The sequence below is a fragment of the Numida meleagris genome, chromosome 14, assembly GCF_002078875.1.
Source record: "Numida meleagris isolate 19003 breed g44 Domestic line chromosome 14, NumMel1.0, whole genome shotgun sequence".
NCBI classification, from domain to species: Eukaryota; Metazoa; Chordata; class Aves; order Galliformes; family Numididae; genus Numida; species Numida meleagris.
The window spans coordinates 3058333-3073441 of record NC_034422.1 but is presented as its reverse complement, the minus strand read 5'-3'; the positions used below and the strand labels follow the sequence as shown (position 1 = coordinate 3073441).

General features: G+C 36.1%; 1 long non-coding RNA gene across 2 annotated transcripts in view; it reads right to left on the bottom strand.

Annotated features, from left to right (window-relative positions):
* Positions 1-15109, bottom strand: part of LOC110406436 — a 297282-nt gene that overhangs the window by 276110 nt on the left and 6063 nt on the right. For both annotated transcript variants that reach the window (XR_002443473.1, XR_002443472.1), the window contains exon 2: positions 358-474. This is a non-coding gene — a long non-coding RNA (uncharacterized LOC110406436). The remainder of the gene's footprint in view (positions 1-357; positions 475-15109) is intronic.

Genomic DNA, 15109 nt, shown 5'->3' with positions numbered 1-15109 from the left:
AGAGAAAGTTTTAGTCTGTAAAAGTATAAATATACATGTATAGCCATGCATTCTTTACAGAGTGTAAAAATAATTCCAAATAGAGTTTATCCCAGCAGATAATTTATGTTATTTGACATTTATCACTAAGTTCTCCTTTTGATTTCACTCCATGTGTTTTGCCAAAGAATTCTCAGACAAAAATTTTCAGTGCATATCGGAAACCTGCACAATAGTTACTGCACAATCTCCATGTCTATAAAGACCAGGCAGAAGCTAAAAACAGCGCTGAAACAGCTGCTACCCAGAATGAAATGTGTGTAGCTTATCTGTCATATTACAATAGTGCAAAGCAAAAGGTTTAAACTCTGTACCTACCTGTGTCACTGAGCTGCTGGCTGATTTTGTGAAAGTCACGGCCCCTTTCTCTTGGATTAGTCCGCTACTCTTCTGTTCATTCGAATTTCAGCTGGAATTGCCTTTCCTAATGTGCACCTGCAGCACACAAAATATATTTAAAAAAAAAAAAGAAAAAAAGTTGTTGTAACAGTAAATACTCCATGGTACTATCCTAACTGTAGTAGCTTTGCATACTGATCCTAATTCAAGAAACCATCTGTTTGCATACTACTTACTCCTAAATTACTTCTCTAAGAATTTCCTGCAGATTTAATGTTTACCTGTTATCAATCATGGTTTCAGCAGTTCCAAGTTAGTTATTTTTAACATTAACAAGATTCTGAAGCCAACATACATTGAAATCTGGGTGTAACAGTTGAAGGAAATAAAACCAAAATGATAGTTTGCTCATTTTTAGTCAGACATGAAAGTTCATTTTGGATGTAAAAAAAAATAAAATAATAATATCAGGAAATGCTCATAACTGAAATTGCTTCCTAAGAGTAACATGCTAAATGTTTCCATTGTACTGTTTTTTAAGCCCTGAAAGACAAAAAAAATCATAATACAGTGTAGTGGTAGCCAATATTTCTGTTTTGCAAAAACATAGAACATGATTAGTTTTAAAATGAGTGTTTCTGAAGTGCAGCTTTAGAAATTTAATTTTTGAAGGACCTAGAGTTCAAAAGAGGAACACATACTTTACAATTCAAGGAAAATATCTCTGTTCAGTTTTTCTACTTTCTGAAACTATGTTTAAATTAAAAATTATATTACTAACAAATACTTATTAACTGTTTAAAAGAATAAACTGACAGCTGCAGTGTCACATTTTGATACTTTACCTACGTATAGAGACAATTTTTTTTTGTCTGGGAACAAACATCTGTTGTGCTTGCTGCAGGGATTATACGCCATTTAACACATATAAAGCAATGAGTGGGAATGCCAACAGTGTTGAAATTTTGAAAGACTCCAGCCACCCAGTGACTTTCTACATGAGTCAGAAAACTGTAGGCTCCCTTGTCATGAAATCTTGACATTCAGCATCCTTCATTAACAGATTTACTAATTTTCCACTCCTCAAAAGGGATTTTTTTTTTATTGGCACTTTTTTTTCTCTACTCTGTCTCATATAAATTATTCCTAATTAATTAAAATGAAATTCTTAAGATGTGTGAGTTCATTAATTCCTTTAATGAGAAAGAACATTTTGGACCTTATTATTAGACTGTCATCAGTATCTGTTAGACAGTTAAATTAATAAAGTGATTATATTCAAATAACTCAGGCATTTGCATTTTATTTTTAACATTACATGTCTCCCTTGCTTGCTATGAGACTGAGGAAGCTTTACTGGTCACGCAAAAGTAATCTGGGTTGCTTTCAGTGCACTGCATGCCTGGACCCTCCAGGTGTATTTTGGGGTCAGAACAGCTATGGTCTAGGAGAGGTCTCCTTCTGGTCTACTGAAGCCTCAAGGAATGATTCATGTAAGAAGTACAGTATGGGCACCCTTTAAAAATCAAGAGAGCAGAGTCCTTTCATTGTTAGAAAGCAAAAGGCTTGAAAGAAAAATAGAGAGTGGACACATTCTATCCTTGAAAGCATCAAGATAAAGTGGAACACAGCAATAATTTGCTACTGTACTGCACTTCCATACACTACTGACAGGCTGTGAAAAATATCCATTGGCTAAAAGCAATATAAAAGGTGGAACTAGAACTCCAAATGTCTCCTGTTCTTGTGAAAATCCATGGGTGTTTTGTAATGATCTCAACATGGAATTTTCTCAAAAGTGATAACTCCAGCTATGCAGCATCCCTTTCATGCTTTTCTAGGACACTTCAGATCATATGAGAGGCATCCAACCTTAGTTCAAAAAGGCAAGTGCTACCACTTCGAAAATCTTCAGTCAGTCAGATGAAAAAAGGCTGGTATCAGTTAAAACATTAATTTACGAATCCTTTTAACTCACAAAGCCTAAATCTGATTTTTAATAACAGGTTTATGCTTTATACACGTCCCTGCAAATTGAAACATCAGTGCTGAAATTTTTTGCTCTCAAACATTTTTCCATTGACAATGCAACCACCTTTTTTCTCCTCCTCAGCATTTTAGAACATTTGAGGATAACAAAGATGAAGTCTACTCAAAACTCCTCAGCTAAGTGGTGTGGATGCAGAGCGTGCCTCCAGAGCTGGGAATCAAAAGCCACAGGTAGGCAGGAAGGTCTTTGATGTGAACTTGTAAACTAAGAGCAAAAAATGCCATTTTCCCATTCTGATTGAACCTAACTAACATTCAAACATTATCTTGTTCTTCACAGGAGACTCACATGGTTGACCAGTAATCCAATTCAAATATTCACCAAAAATTCACACAATCACTACATCATATACTAAAACATTCTAAAATATATTATATGCTTCTCTTTGCATTAGAGCAAATCTCATCAGTTCAATGACAGATCCACAGTAAAAGAAGAAAACCATGTGCATGCGTTGGCCTATTTACTTTTCCTCTCACTGAGAGATGTTATTTCAGACATTCATCCAATTATACACAGAAACAGAACTAACATAACATTGTATGTACAGGATTACATTTCAGATTTTCTGAGGGAAAACCAACAGTACATAGATTACTAAATGTAGAAATGAAATATTGTAACCTGTACTATTAAGTACCAGATTTTATGCAAAATGTGTTGAAAATATACCCAGACAGAAGCTGGTGTCTTCCCTACCAGTCTTTTGTGAAGTCAGAAGCCTATCTGCATTTAATAACAAACCAGGGTTTTATCAATGACCTTAATTCAAAGTGAGAAGACATTTGATTACTGTACATTGAATTAACTATCTTTTTATTGAAAAGTTGTTAAAATCTATGTATGTATCCTTCTTTAATTACTAGGTGATAAATGCTGATAGGCTGCAATTCCTGAACCTAGATTAAACTGTTGTTAGAAACCTGTTCTAACTTGAATTTATTTTTTTGCTTAAAACAGTAACAGCCGTTCTTCAATGTAGAAGCTATTTGTTTTGCCTACTACGTGCTCCCATCCTCCTAGATGGCTTTACGTCAGAACTCCAAGACACCTCACACAGCATTAGGCACTGCCACTCATGCCTGCATCCACACCAGGTTCTCCTGATTCTCTTCAGCAGATGAATTTAATCTGAACTTTCACCACAAATTTTGAACCAGCGACAGTTGCTTCAAATCCATTTTTCAAAATGAAGACTGTATGGAAATCTGAAATGTATACCAAAGTATTTTATAAACACAGCAAAGAGCTCTTCGTTCAAATTCAGGTATAAAAACATCAAATGCAACTACCTTTCAAAGAACACAGCAATTCCAGAAATTTTATTTTAGAAAGGTAATTTTGGGGTGGTTTTGAGATGAAACATTAGCAAAATATCAAAATTAAAGTGCTTTCACATTTTCACATTTCCACCTGATTTTTTCTAGCACAGTTTACCAGGTTTAGCCCAAGTTCTAAGGTAATTTTTATCTGCCCTAGATTTCTAATCATCAGATGTGTCATTTGATGTTTTTTTTTTAATCACTCATCCCAGTCTGAATTTCTCCTGACATTCTTTTGCACATAACACAATGGCATAAAAATGTCAGTATTAATATATAAATTATTTTAAAGCCACCAGTAACAGAAAAAAATACACATAACGATGGTTTCTCTTCTCATTTTCACCAACAAACCAGTTTAAATGCTGTACATAAAATGATACTGTTGTGCTTATTCAGCAAATTTGGGCTAGGTGAATGGTTTTATTTTCCCAAAGATAACTGAGTTCTACATTTCCTCTGAAGCTTGAACTCAGAAGATAGGAGACTGAAACTTTTTAAACAAGTGGCTTTTAAGGAATGCATATTCTATTTCTTAGAAAGTATCCTGAAAATCAGAAGGCACTGTTTTTACATTTTCTAGCTTCTGATTCCCTTTCTCTAAACTACCTAATCATGTACTTCAGTTTAAGATATCCAGATACCTCAAGCCCTCATTACCCTAGTATCTACTACTACATCTATGACAGAGAAACAATAAAGCAGTGTTAGTATTTTTTTTTTTTAATAAAAAAGAATGTTGAGGCACAGGAAAGCAGAACACAACATTTTTAGAAAGGTCTTAGGAGCACACACTTAAGTAAGTGAAGCTGGGTTACCAAAATACTCTTCAGAAAACTCTGATTTGTTCAAGGCCTCATAAAAATGTCGTGACAGAACAAAGAAACATGTACCATCCCTGGGCAACATGTTTTTCCCCATAATAAATGTCAAGACAATGGAAGCACTTGCTCTGTTGAATAGATAATCAAAATCTAAATCCACATTCCTGGCAAATGGGGCCAATTGCTTTTTTTTTTAATATTTCGTAAGACATAGCAACATGAATGGTGATATATTAAACTGAATTGTGTGGCAGAGAGCTGACATTGGACATTGAGTACTACATTTTCTTTCCTCATTGTCATCCGTTAATGTTAAAGTACTCGAACTGTATCACACCATGTCTTACTATAAAGCATTTAAAGAAGTCAAGAAGTCAGTGCAAAGAACACACATCATAACATGATGAAGAAGGATGCCAGAGGGGCATTTAGAAAGCATGCACTATACAAGTGGTTCTATGAGATGGAGCTTTCAGAAACAAAATTTAGACATACACTTTAGCAAAGCTAGCAATGCCCTGATACAATTAACTCAATTTGCATAAACTTGTTTTTTATCACTCTGGAAATAGATCTACTGAAACAAACTTTCAATTATTTCAAAAAGCATTTACTTTCCAAGTACTGAACTCACCTCTGATGTTACAGAGACCTTCAGGGGTTTCTGAACATCTTTGTGTTATGTGAATTGTGAAGACAATAACCATTTCAGTTTTGAACCCAACAGTCTGCAAATGTTACCATAATGCACACTCTTTGGCTATACGAGACTGATAGGGCAGTAAAAAATTAACCACTGATTAAACAAGGACTGGTCCAAACAGAGGAGATTTAAGCACGTACATACGCTGTATGTCATCCCTACTTCCAATAACTGTCAGTTTTTGATAACAAATTTAAAATACAAGTTCTCTGCTGGGCTGTGCTAAAAAGGAAGGACACTGCACAAAATCCAAACAAAACAAAAATATCAGGTTTTGAAACTGTTCGATAGTTTTTCTCCTGAGAATGTACATGAATGTTCCTTTTTCTTTTTTTTTTTTTTTTTTTTTTTTTTTTTTTGCACAAGGTTTGCTGAATAATATACTTCCAAACATATCCACATGCAATACACAAGCAAAGGAAAAAGTAAGAAAAATTAGAGCAGCTACAATATCTTTCACATTGAAACCACACACTTCCACTCATTAATGATTAGATTTCAGCTTATAAAAATAGTAAGTTACACCTAAGACCACCCAGGAGTGTTCTGTATTTCTGGTCATTCTACTCTGTATTAGTATATTAGAGAACTATTTTACTTTGTATGGAGTTGCCTCTAGGGACATAATTTCTGAAGCTCTTCCTGACACGGAACTTCTGACAGAAGGTACAGAGCCATGAGATGCAGATGCAAAGGAGAGCAATGGAAGGCAGCAGGGAGCTGAACAGCATCTCCACTTGGCAATACTCCAACTTCCTCAAGGAGTGCTGGAGTTTGGGAAACATGCTTACAATTTTTTTCAACAGTTTCCCTTGGCAAAAAAAAAAAAAAATGGCTGTAGCCTACACTTTGACAGGAAACTAGATTAATTTGCAAGAGAAATTTATGAGACGTCCGGTCACGTAACGTGGCTTTGTGATCACCTTTCCTTTGTAAATCCGTTTGCCAATACTACTTTTCTATCTGCAACCATTTGACACCTTCCATCAGAGCCTTTATCTCATGTACCAGGTATCAGTGTATAACCCAGTTTTTACGCTGATTTTAAAAAAAGGGGGGGAGAATGAACATTCAATGAACAGAGCGTCAGTACAAATTAAGGTATAGTAAAAAAAAATAACCTTAATGTTTATGACAGATCCAAAACAATTATCTCTATAATAGCATAGAGAGATTATAAATATACATTTCAGCAGCCAGGAGATGTAACACTGAATAAAAGGAAGATGCTGAACACTGAATAAAAGGAAGATGCTTGGATTCTGATCTGTATTGCAGAAATGCAGAGTGAAGAGTTAAATAACTGAATAGGGCACACAGATTATTTTGCTTAGCAGGAATCAGTCAAAAATTATATATATGCATTATGAGCCATTAACTGGGTAGCTGATCTTGTAGGTTCAGAAAGATGTTAACGGAACAGTTGCCAGATAACAGGGTGGCTTCAGAAATACATATTTTGCCATTGGTTATGCCAGTGTCATGGCATACATCTGCCTGCCTGATCCAAAGACCACCAAAGCTGACAGTAATCTGTTCAATGACTTATGTAGCCATTGGTGCAGACTCCAGATAAATTCAAATCTAGACTTGTAGATAGACGCTGTTAAATCCTGTTAAAGTAAATTTAATTGGGCTTAAAAACTTCGTTTTGTTCTTAATGTATGTGTTCGATAAGTTGTGCTGTTCCAGAGTTCACTGTGGTGGGTTAATACAGTAGTATTAAAGTAGCTTTCTTGTGTATTTAACACAATACCACAATCATTTATAAAGACCATTTTCATGGCTATAACATCAATACATTATTTTTATACATTATTAGACAAAATATTCTCTACTGTTAGAAAAAGCAGTTTCTAGTGCTTAAGTAACAAGAGTCAGTCATATATTCAGCAATGAATTATTGGCATCAAGCTTTGCATTAAAATGTTTTTTTGTTTATGTACAGTTTCCTTAAAATGATTTGACTGTTTACTATTCAGAATGGAAAGGGTAAATTAAAGAGCACTTTAGTTGTCTTATGGACTGCTCATTATCAAGGAAAAAATGCTTTACACCTACCCAAACTGTCACCATATTTGTACTACAACTTTTTTAAGATGACAGCATCTTCTCTCCAATTGCAATACTTAACTCCATATTGTAACCTGACAGCATCTCTTCTCTGCCCAGTGCTGCATTACCTACCACAGGTATATAACTGCTGCATCACCTTGTTATCACTGCCGATAGAACAGCCAGTGACATGTTCCAACAGAGGGCAACACACTGTAAATAAAAGGTACAACGCCGCCTTCCAGATGTGATACACATCAGCTATTAATGCTATGCATACCTTTTTCTAAGCAGACAAGTAATATGACAACCATGAGCAATGTACAAAGAAAGATCTTATTTCCTTGTTTCCAGAAGCTGTCTATAGGGAGTAATAAGGAGTATCAGCTGTAGGAGGAAATGGAAGACAAGTGAGAATACAAAGCTGATTGTCTTCTGTGCACAAAGCATCCAGTGGCATAGAAAAAGATATACTGCAAGAATAAAAATGAGGAGACTGTTGACGACATCATTAATATCCACATAATATTCTTACAGAGTGACAGACAAAATCTTTTTCAATCTTTTTACACAAACCATCTGGAGACACATAATGAGTACCTCAGATTGCACTCTTGGTAATTCCCCAGCCATCACCTAACCTGTCACTGTCACAACCTGCTCAGCATGAAGTCCATCCCTCTTCTTTTCTCTGCTCCCCCCATTCCTTCAGCTCTGAAGGCCTACAGTTTTCAGGTGCTATGCACAGCACTTTCGTCAGTGCTGCAGGTTTCTCTCTCACTAGCAATGCTCATATCTACCTCAATCCCCAGCAAGCTAACAGAAATGCCAGAAATCAGGTTCAGGATCACTAACATGTTTTTTGAAAGTTCTGCTAGGTATTGCATATTTGGACTTTGTTCTTTTGTTTGCTCATATTTCTTTCACTGAAATTACAAGAAATATTCTTACCAATACTTCAATATCATGCTAAAATATGTTAAGTACAGTACATTTCTCAGTAAAAACTGGTCATCTTCGTACTTCTCCACATTTTATTAACTTCAACTGTCTTATCTTCCAGACCAAAATGCTGCTCAAGCTAATAAGCACACACTTAAATAGCATACTGTAAAAGACCTAAATGACTACATGCCTAGACACCAAATGCAAATCAAAACTCCAGTGAAAGCCACAAGAAAATGCTTTAAAATAGCTATTGAGAATATGAAATGCTTAGATAATGAGAGACTTACACAGCTAGATTAGGACTTTAAACATTCAAAAGAGATTGTTTTCTTTCTATGTATTAAAATCCTATTAGAAATGAAATTAACAGAAAAGTACTAAGCATGCAAAATTTGAAAAGCAAAGAATTGCAAAGCATACGAATCAGCATGAAGTTAAGGGGAACTCCCATGCAATTCAACAAAAGGACATGATTGCTTTTTTTTCTGACACGGCATGCTAAAATAGCCCAGGAAACAAAGTTGGAATGTTCTTTGGGATTTTTTCCTTCCCAGGATCTCAGGTAGTGCACAAAGCAAAACAAGAATGAAGAACTCTGAAATCTCAGACTAATGAAAGAGAAATAAACACCAAAAACTACAGTCAGAGAAGTATTCAAGGAAATTGGGAGCAGCAATAATAATATTATACGAGAGGAACTGCGGACTCTGAGTTCAATTTCCCCATGACAGTACAGAGTATGGTCCTTTGCCCCAACCTTCACTGAGTAGCAGACTTCTGAAAATGTTTATGGAGAACAGCTTCCAGTTTTCCACAGAAGTATATGTATTGCCTTGTAGTAGGCACTGTACTCTTCCCACAGAAAACCCAAGGATTCAGTCACAGTTAGAGCCTCATCCGACTCAGACTCTGCTTGCTAAAGCTCTCAATAGATTACTTCAGCATTTTTCTTTCTGAAAAATCACATGATAGGGAACAGATTTTGCATAGGGTATCCTCTGAAAAATTCTGTACCATAGGGAGGGTTGTTCCATGCTTCAGCAGTTCACCAGTTTCAGTTGTTCAGAAAAACTAATCCACTTAGGGTTTTACTTTAGAATCTAACACAGTAGTTTTCTATCAGTATGTGGTGTGCTTAACTTGGATTATAGTGTGGTTTTATAGTGGTTTTAATAGTTTAGAACAATGTTTAGCAAAGGCACTAACTATAATTAGATAGCTTTTTCAGACAATGCTTGCATATAACTGTGCACACAGAATATTGAACCCAACTGAGTCCTCATTTCAGATAGGACCTCTTATGTAAGAGCAACATGAAAATTTTCTGGCTTAGCACCATATTAGCACAGAGTAAGCAATTACTTAGAGAGTGTATAGCATAAAGTCAGCTAGCATAAAGTCACATAAAACCAAGTTGAGAAAATACAGAGCTAATTCTAACAAGATATGAAAGCCTTGTACAAAGTCATGGCTTTTTAAACAAGAATAAATGAGTAAGTTAAAATGCTTGTCCAACATGTTTTTTTTGTGAAAGGATGATGACAAAATACTAGAGCTCTAAAGCTCCAGTAGGTTCCAAGATCTTAGACGTCTGCTACTTCAGACTTCTTTGTATTGAGCTATGAACATGGCAGTTTTTGCCTTGACTGGCTTCTATATAATAAAAAGAATAATTACCACTTAAAATTTTCATTAATTCTCATTTCCGTGTAACAAGATGAAGTGATTAGAATATCTTTTCTATTGCATTGTTGTTCTTCCTTAGCATCAAAGAACAATGATACAAGTTATTTACATAATTATCTTAAGTTAAAAGAGGACCACAATTTAACACACAAGTTGCCATTGTTTCCACTGAAGCTTCTACAAGCTCCTGCCAAATACCCAGTAGTATTTTGCAATGACTTGGTAAATAATTTGTGGCAGTTATCTGTAGATTTTTTTCCTATTAAACACACAATCTTTTCAAAAAAATACAAAGACTAATCTACTAATCTACAAGCACTTTTAGCTGATCTTAGGTTCCCTCAGGGAAAGATCTCCTTTGTACTCCAAAGACCCAAACAAATAATTTAGATATTAATTACTTCTGGCCTGCCTGCATCACCTGTCATGCTTCAAGCACAGGACAGTCTCAGCTTCTGACCATTTCTTCAGTTGAGAAATGGATCTCTGCCTGTTAACATAACATAAACATTTAATGTTACATTAGCAGTGTGAGTTGATAAGAATCATCCTAGGAATCCCACCAAAAATTTTGTTATAAAGCTCTCATTTATCAACATTTATGAACATTTAGCTTCCAATTTCTTGGACCATTAATCCAAGTTTTCTCAATAAACTATGCGAAAAAAAGTTACTAAGAAGTAATTTATGGAATGATTTTTGCTTACTAACTTTTTTAGAATAGAAACAAGGTCAGCACATGAATTATATGTCAAGAAAGCAATATACTTGAATAACTTTCCAGTTACATACTGGGAGAAACAATTTCAGGTAGAAGAAATGTGGATGAATTCTTTACTCTCTGACTCTCACTGAATGTAGCTAAATGACAACGATGCTCTTGATCAAGGTCAAAATTATATTTTGATCTACGTGTTCTGTGTCTTCTGTTCTGGGACTGCACGGTAACAAAGTATACTCTTTCTCCTTTCTTTCTAGCTTGTTGACAATACTGTGGCTAATTTGTTCAGTAACCAATCTCCATTTACATCTGACTCATTTAGCACTGCGATAGCAATAACTGTTTCACCCTGACAACAAATAGAAAGCAACAAAATCTCTAACCTAGTTATGGTTGAGGCTTTGCTACCACAAGAGCAAGGAGAAAAGACCGCACACAAAGGCTCTGAACGCTTTAGGTCTTATTGCAGGCCACAATGCACACTAAAGCTGCACTTTTAATCTGTAGTCACATAGCAAATGCAGCAAGGTAAGTTTGCCTGTATGTCTGCTGCAGGCTATTTGAGTGATCTTTAGCAAGAAGAAAAATCTATGTGTATCCATTGCTATTCTCAAAAGCAGGGATAAAAGTATTTCTCCTTTCTCTCTAGTGCTGTGTGGCATGAGCTTTCATAGTTCTATGATTTCTCAGTACTTCCGCTCCGGTATCATGAAACTTGGTTGTCATGGGCCAATATTTTCCTGGACACTGTAGTGTATACCATTGCATTCTTGGCAGCTCTAAGTTATCTGGTCGAAAGATAGTTTAATTTTACTCATATAAGCTGTGATGACTATCTCTAAATTATTTGAGCAACAGACTGTTTTCTGCTCTCATGTTTTTTGCAAAGTATTAACTGATACGGCTCTGTCCTTAGTGAGATGTCTAGGATGGGATCCAATTTCTAGCCTCGAGTCAGCTGCAAGAACAGGCCCCGCTTCCAGACTGAATAAACTCTCCAGCATACACTATGTCAGCCAATCATCTGTGGAGAAACTACATTGAAAGAATTTGCATGAATTTTCCTTGAGCACAAAAAAAAAATTAAGGAAATCATCCTTTATCCAGAAGAGCAATTACACACATTCTTAACCCCTCACAGTAAGATTTTAAACTGAGCATAAATGTCAGTGACTGTGAATACAGCTATATGCTTTTGATAATCAGATCATCATTGGAATTTTTTTTTTAATTCACATTCATACAGCTACACAGCAGAAATCAGACTAACAGACATTTGTGCCAATGCAAAAGAGCATTCAAAAACCATTGTAACAGCTGAAACATACTCAGAGTGGGAAAGAAAAAATCAGGAGAATTGAATCTTCCTTAAGATCTTTTGCAAGAGGATTCAGCTGAAAGCTAGGTCTAACAGTGAAAACAGACATAACTATTGAAACATGCCAAAAATTTAAAACAAAACTAAACAGTCTACCTAGCAATTGCAGATAGATAATCTGGCAGAGGGAGGAGCACACCTTGACATGGTATCTTTTCAGTGGAATTTGAGAGGTAACATTAAATGGAAAACATTACTTTAGAAAGGAGGAAAGATCTCTGAAATTCTCTAGCAGTCCCTTCCAAGTTGTCAGATAACTTTAAGGTGATAACCCTAATAACTTCTACAGCATTTTCTCATCTTTTCCCATGGATAGTATATGAGCAGCTGATGAAAAGTAACAATCACCGAACCACCTGAGTTGGAAGAAGAGCCACAAAGACCATTGAGTCCAAGTCCAGCCTCCATCCAGGACCACTCAAAATCCAAACCTTATGTCTGAGAGCATTATCCAAACACTTCTCAAACTCAGCAGCTTGATGACATGACCACTGCCCTGTGGGGGCCTGTCTCAGCACCCAAACACCCTACACTGAAGAACCTTTTCCTACTATCCAATCTGACCGTCCCCTGATGCAGCTCCATGCCATTCAACGAGTCAAATAACAAGAGAAATACAAGCGGTCACAAGACATTTATGATTCAAGATCAGGATGAATATATTCTGTTTCATCAATCCGCAATAAATCTCTGCTCTCTTACATCATTCTCTGAGCTCATTACTCATAATGTATTCTATCTCAGCTTGCCCAGTTTTGAGAAAAGTTTCTTTGTAGCTTACATTAGTTAGGAAATTTCACAAAATGCTGACTGTTCAATCTTGCTCTTTGGTCATTATTTGTTCCATTTTTAATAACAGTAATTTATTCACTGAGTCTCTATACCTTTTTATACATCTGCTATTTATTACCAATTCCTCAAGTATTGGAAAGTATTCAGTAATTTTTGTGCAGTGCCCTTTTAAATGCATGCGTGATTAAAAGCAGCTGGTTACTGGTATTCACACAGTGAATCATAAGTCGTATTTACTTCCAGACAGATTACATAAATGAGCCAATCAGCATGATGGTAAGTTTCAATATAATCATTTTAAAAATTTATCAGATATTTAATTAGAATCATTAGCTAAGAGCACAAGGGAGACTAGAAAGGTTTCAGGGATGCACATGCTTACGTCGCACACAGCCTTTTGCTAGCAGGGGTGAGCTGGCTCTGCCACAGACTGATCTGCTTGGAAGCCACATGGATGTCCTGGTGAAGCACAGCACTCAACCTCAGAGCGCTGTTCCTCTACAGGCCTCATTTGCTCACACTCAGCTTGGCACTGACTGTGCCCCCACGGTGCTTTGTTGTGCATGGGGGCAGGGCGGAGAGCTCACATCTGCCTGGAAAAGACTGCACGCAGATCTAATGTACAAACAACAAGAATCAGACTTCAGCTCATGCTTTCCCCATAACCATCACTTCCTCCTGATTGTACTCTGCAGGTTTGTAAAGGCAAAAAGTGAACAAAGGAATGGAAAAGCTTAATGCTAAGGAGAACGCCATCCAGCCATCCCTCTAAAGTCAACACCATATAGGCACTGGACAAACACAAGCTCCTGGAGTCAGCACAGGAACTACTGTGAGAAATGCAAAAGCCTGAGATCTCTAGATTCAACAGATGATCTAATTGCTGTGAGAAGGAGCAATATCTGAGCAATATATAATATCATTAATGTATATGAGTAACAAAAATGCTTAAATATTTTTATTGAAACATAGACAAGCATTTAGATGAGCTCGTATTCACAAAATCTGAAGCAATACCTCCTTTTCTTCCTTCCCCTACACAAAACACTAATGAAATCTCAGTCCTTCAGGTCTACCTTGTATTTGCACATGGAAAACATGAAAGAAAATTAATTAAGTCAGATGAAATATAAAAGGCAAGACAGACTGTGTGGTCTTTCCTGTTGCTGCAGTCTTTTTCAGGAAGGAATAACAACATTGTATTTCATTGTCTAAACTATGGCTTTTTGCTGCACATCTTTCATTTTTATTTTATTAAAAAACACGCTGTAATCTCTTAACTGGTGCAAACACCACACAGGAAGAAGTCTACAAAGTAGCTACCACCTCTGTTCTGCAACCAAGTGCTGTGACTAGGCCAACCAACCTACTTTATCAAAACACCTGCTACACTTTTGTTAAAATATAGTCTTTTCTTTTACATCTTTAAGTAGGGTACTGCTAACTATTGACCCAAAAAAAGCTTTTTTAGAACTGCTTCAATTATGTTCCTATATCAGCTGCTTCACACGTGATAAGATAATCAACTCTTCTGTGAGATTTCCTTTACTTGCATATTAATGTGCTCATCAACCTGATTAGGGAATGGAGAGCCAAATTCTCTAGAGGACAGTATGCTCACTATAAAATACTGTATTTGACTACTACAAACCAAAACGGTTTAAATAGCACATTCTCAATCACTCACTCACTAAACATTTTTCCCCCACAGGCTCCTTACATCCAACTTCTATGTCAATCAAGCATTTATATTCTTCAAACACCATCAAACCAGCCCATCTTGTATTTTATAGTTAACACACAATAGCTTAAATCATACCTAGGAGAATTTTCTGTTTTGACATGCTTAGTCTCCTAGGAAAAAATGGCTAAGACTGGCAAGGCACTTATGGCTGTTAAGTTTCCTGCATTTAGGAGATTAGCAGTGACCTGACAGAGCAGGTATACGCTCCTTTCTCAGTAATTTTGGCTGCCAAAATAATTCCACAAATAGCTGAATTTGTTGGATGTAGGAGTTCATATAAAGCATTGAATGTAAAAAGTCACTTAATCTAAATCTCTTTTCCCAGATTGTCTAAATACAACTTTTTTGAAGTTAGTACATTAACCAAATAGTCTCTAGAAGATGCTTGGAATCTCCTCTCATTTACCAGAAGAGTTTCCAAGGTGGAAAATAAATGCTAGTACAACTAGCAGCACAAAGCCACAAGAACACTTTCTGTTTTTCTGAAAATGAGTCTAACAAAGCTCTA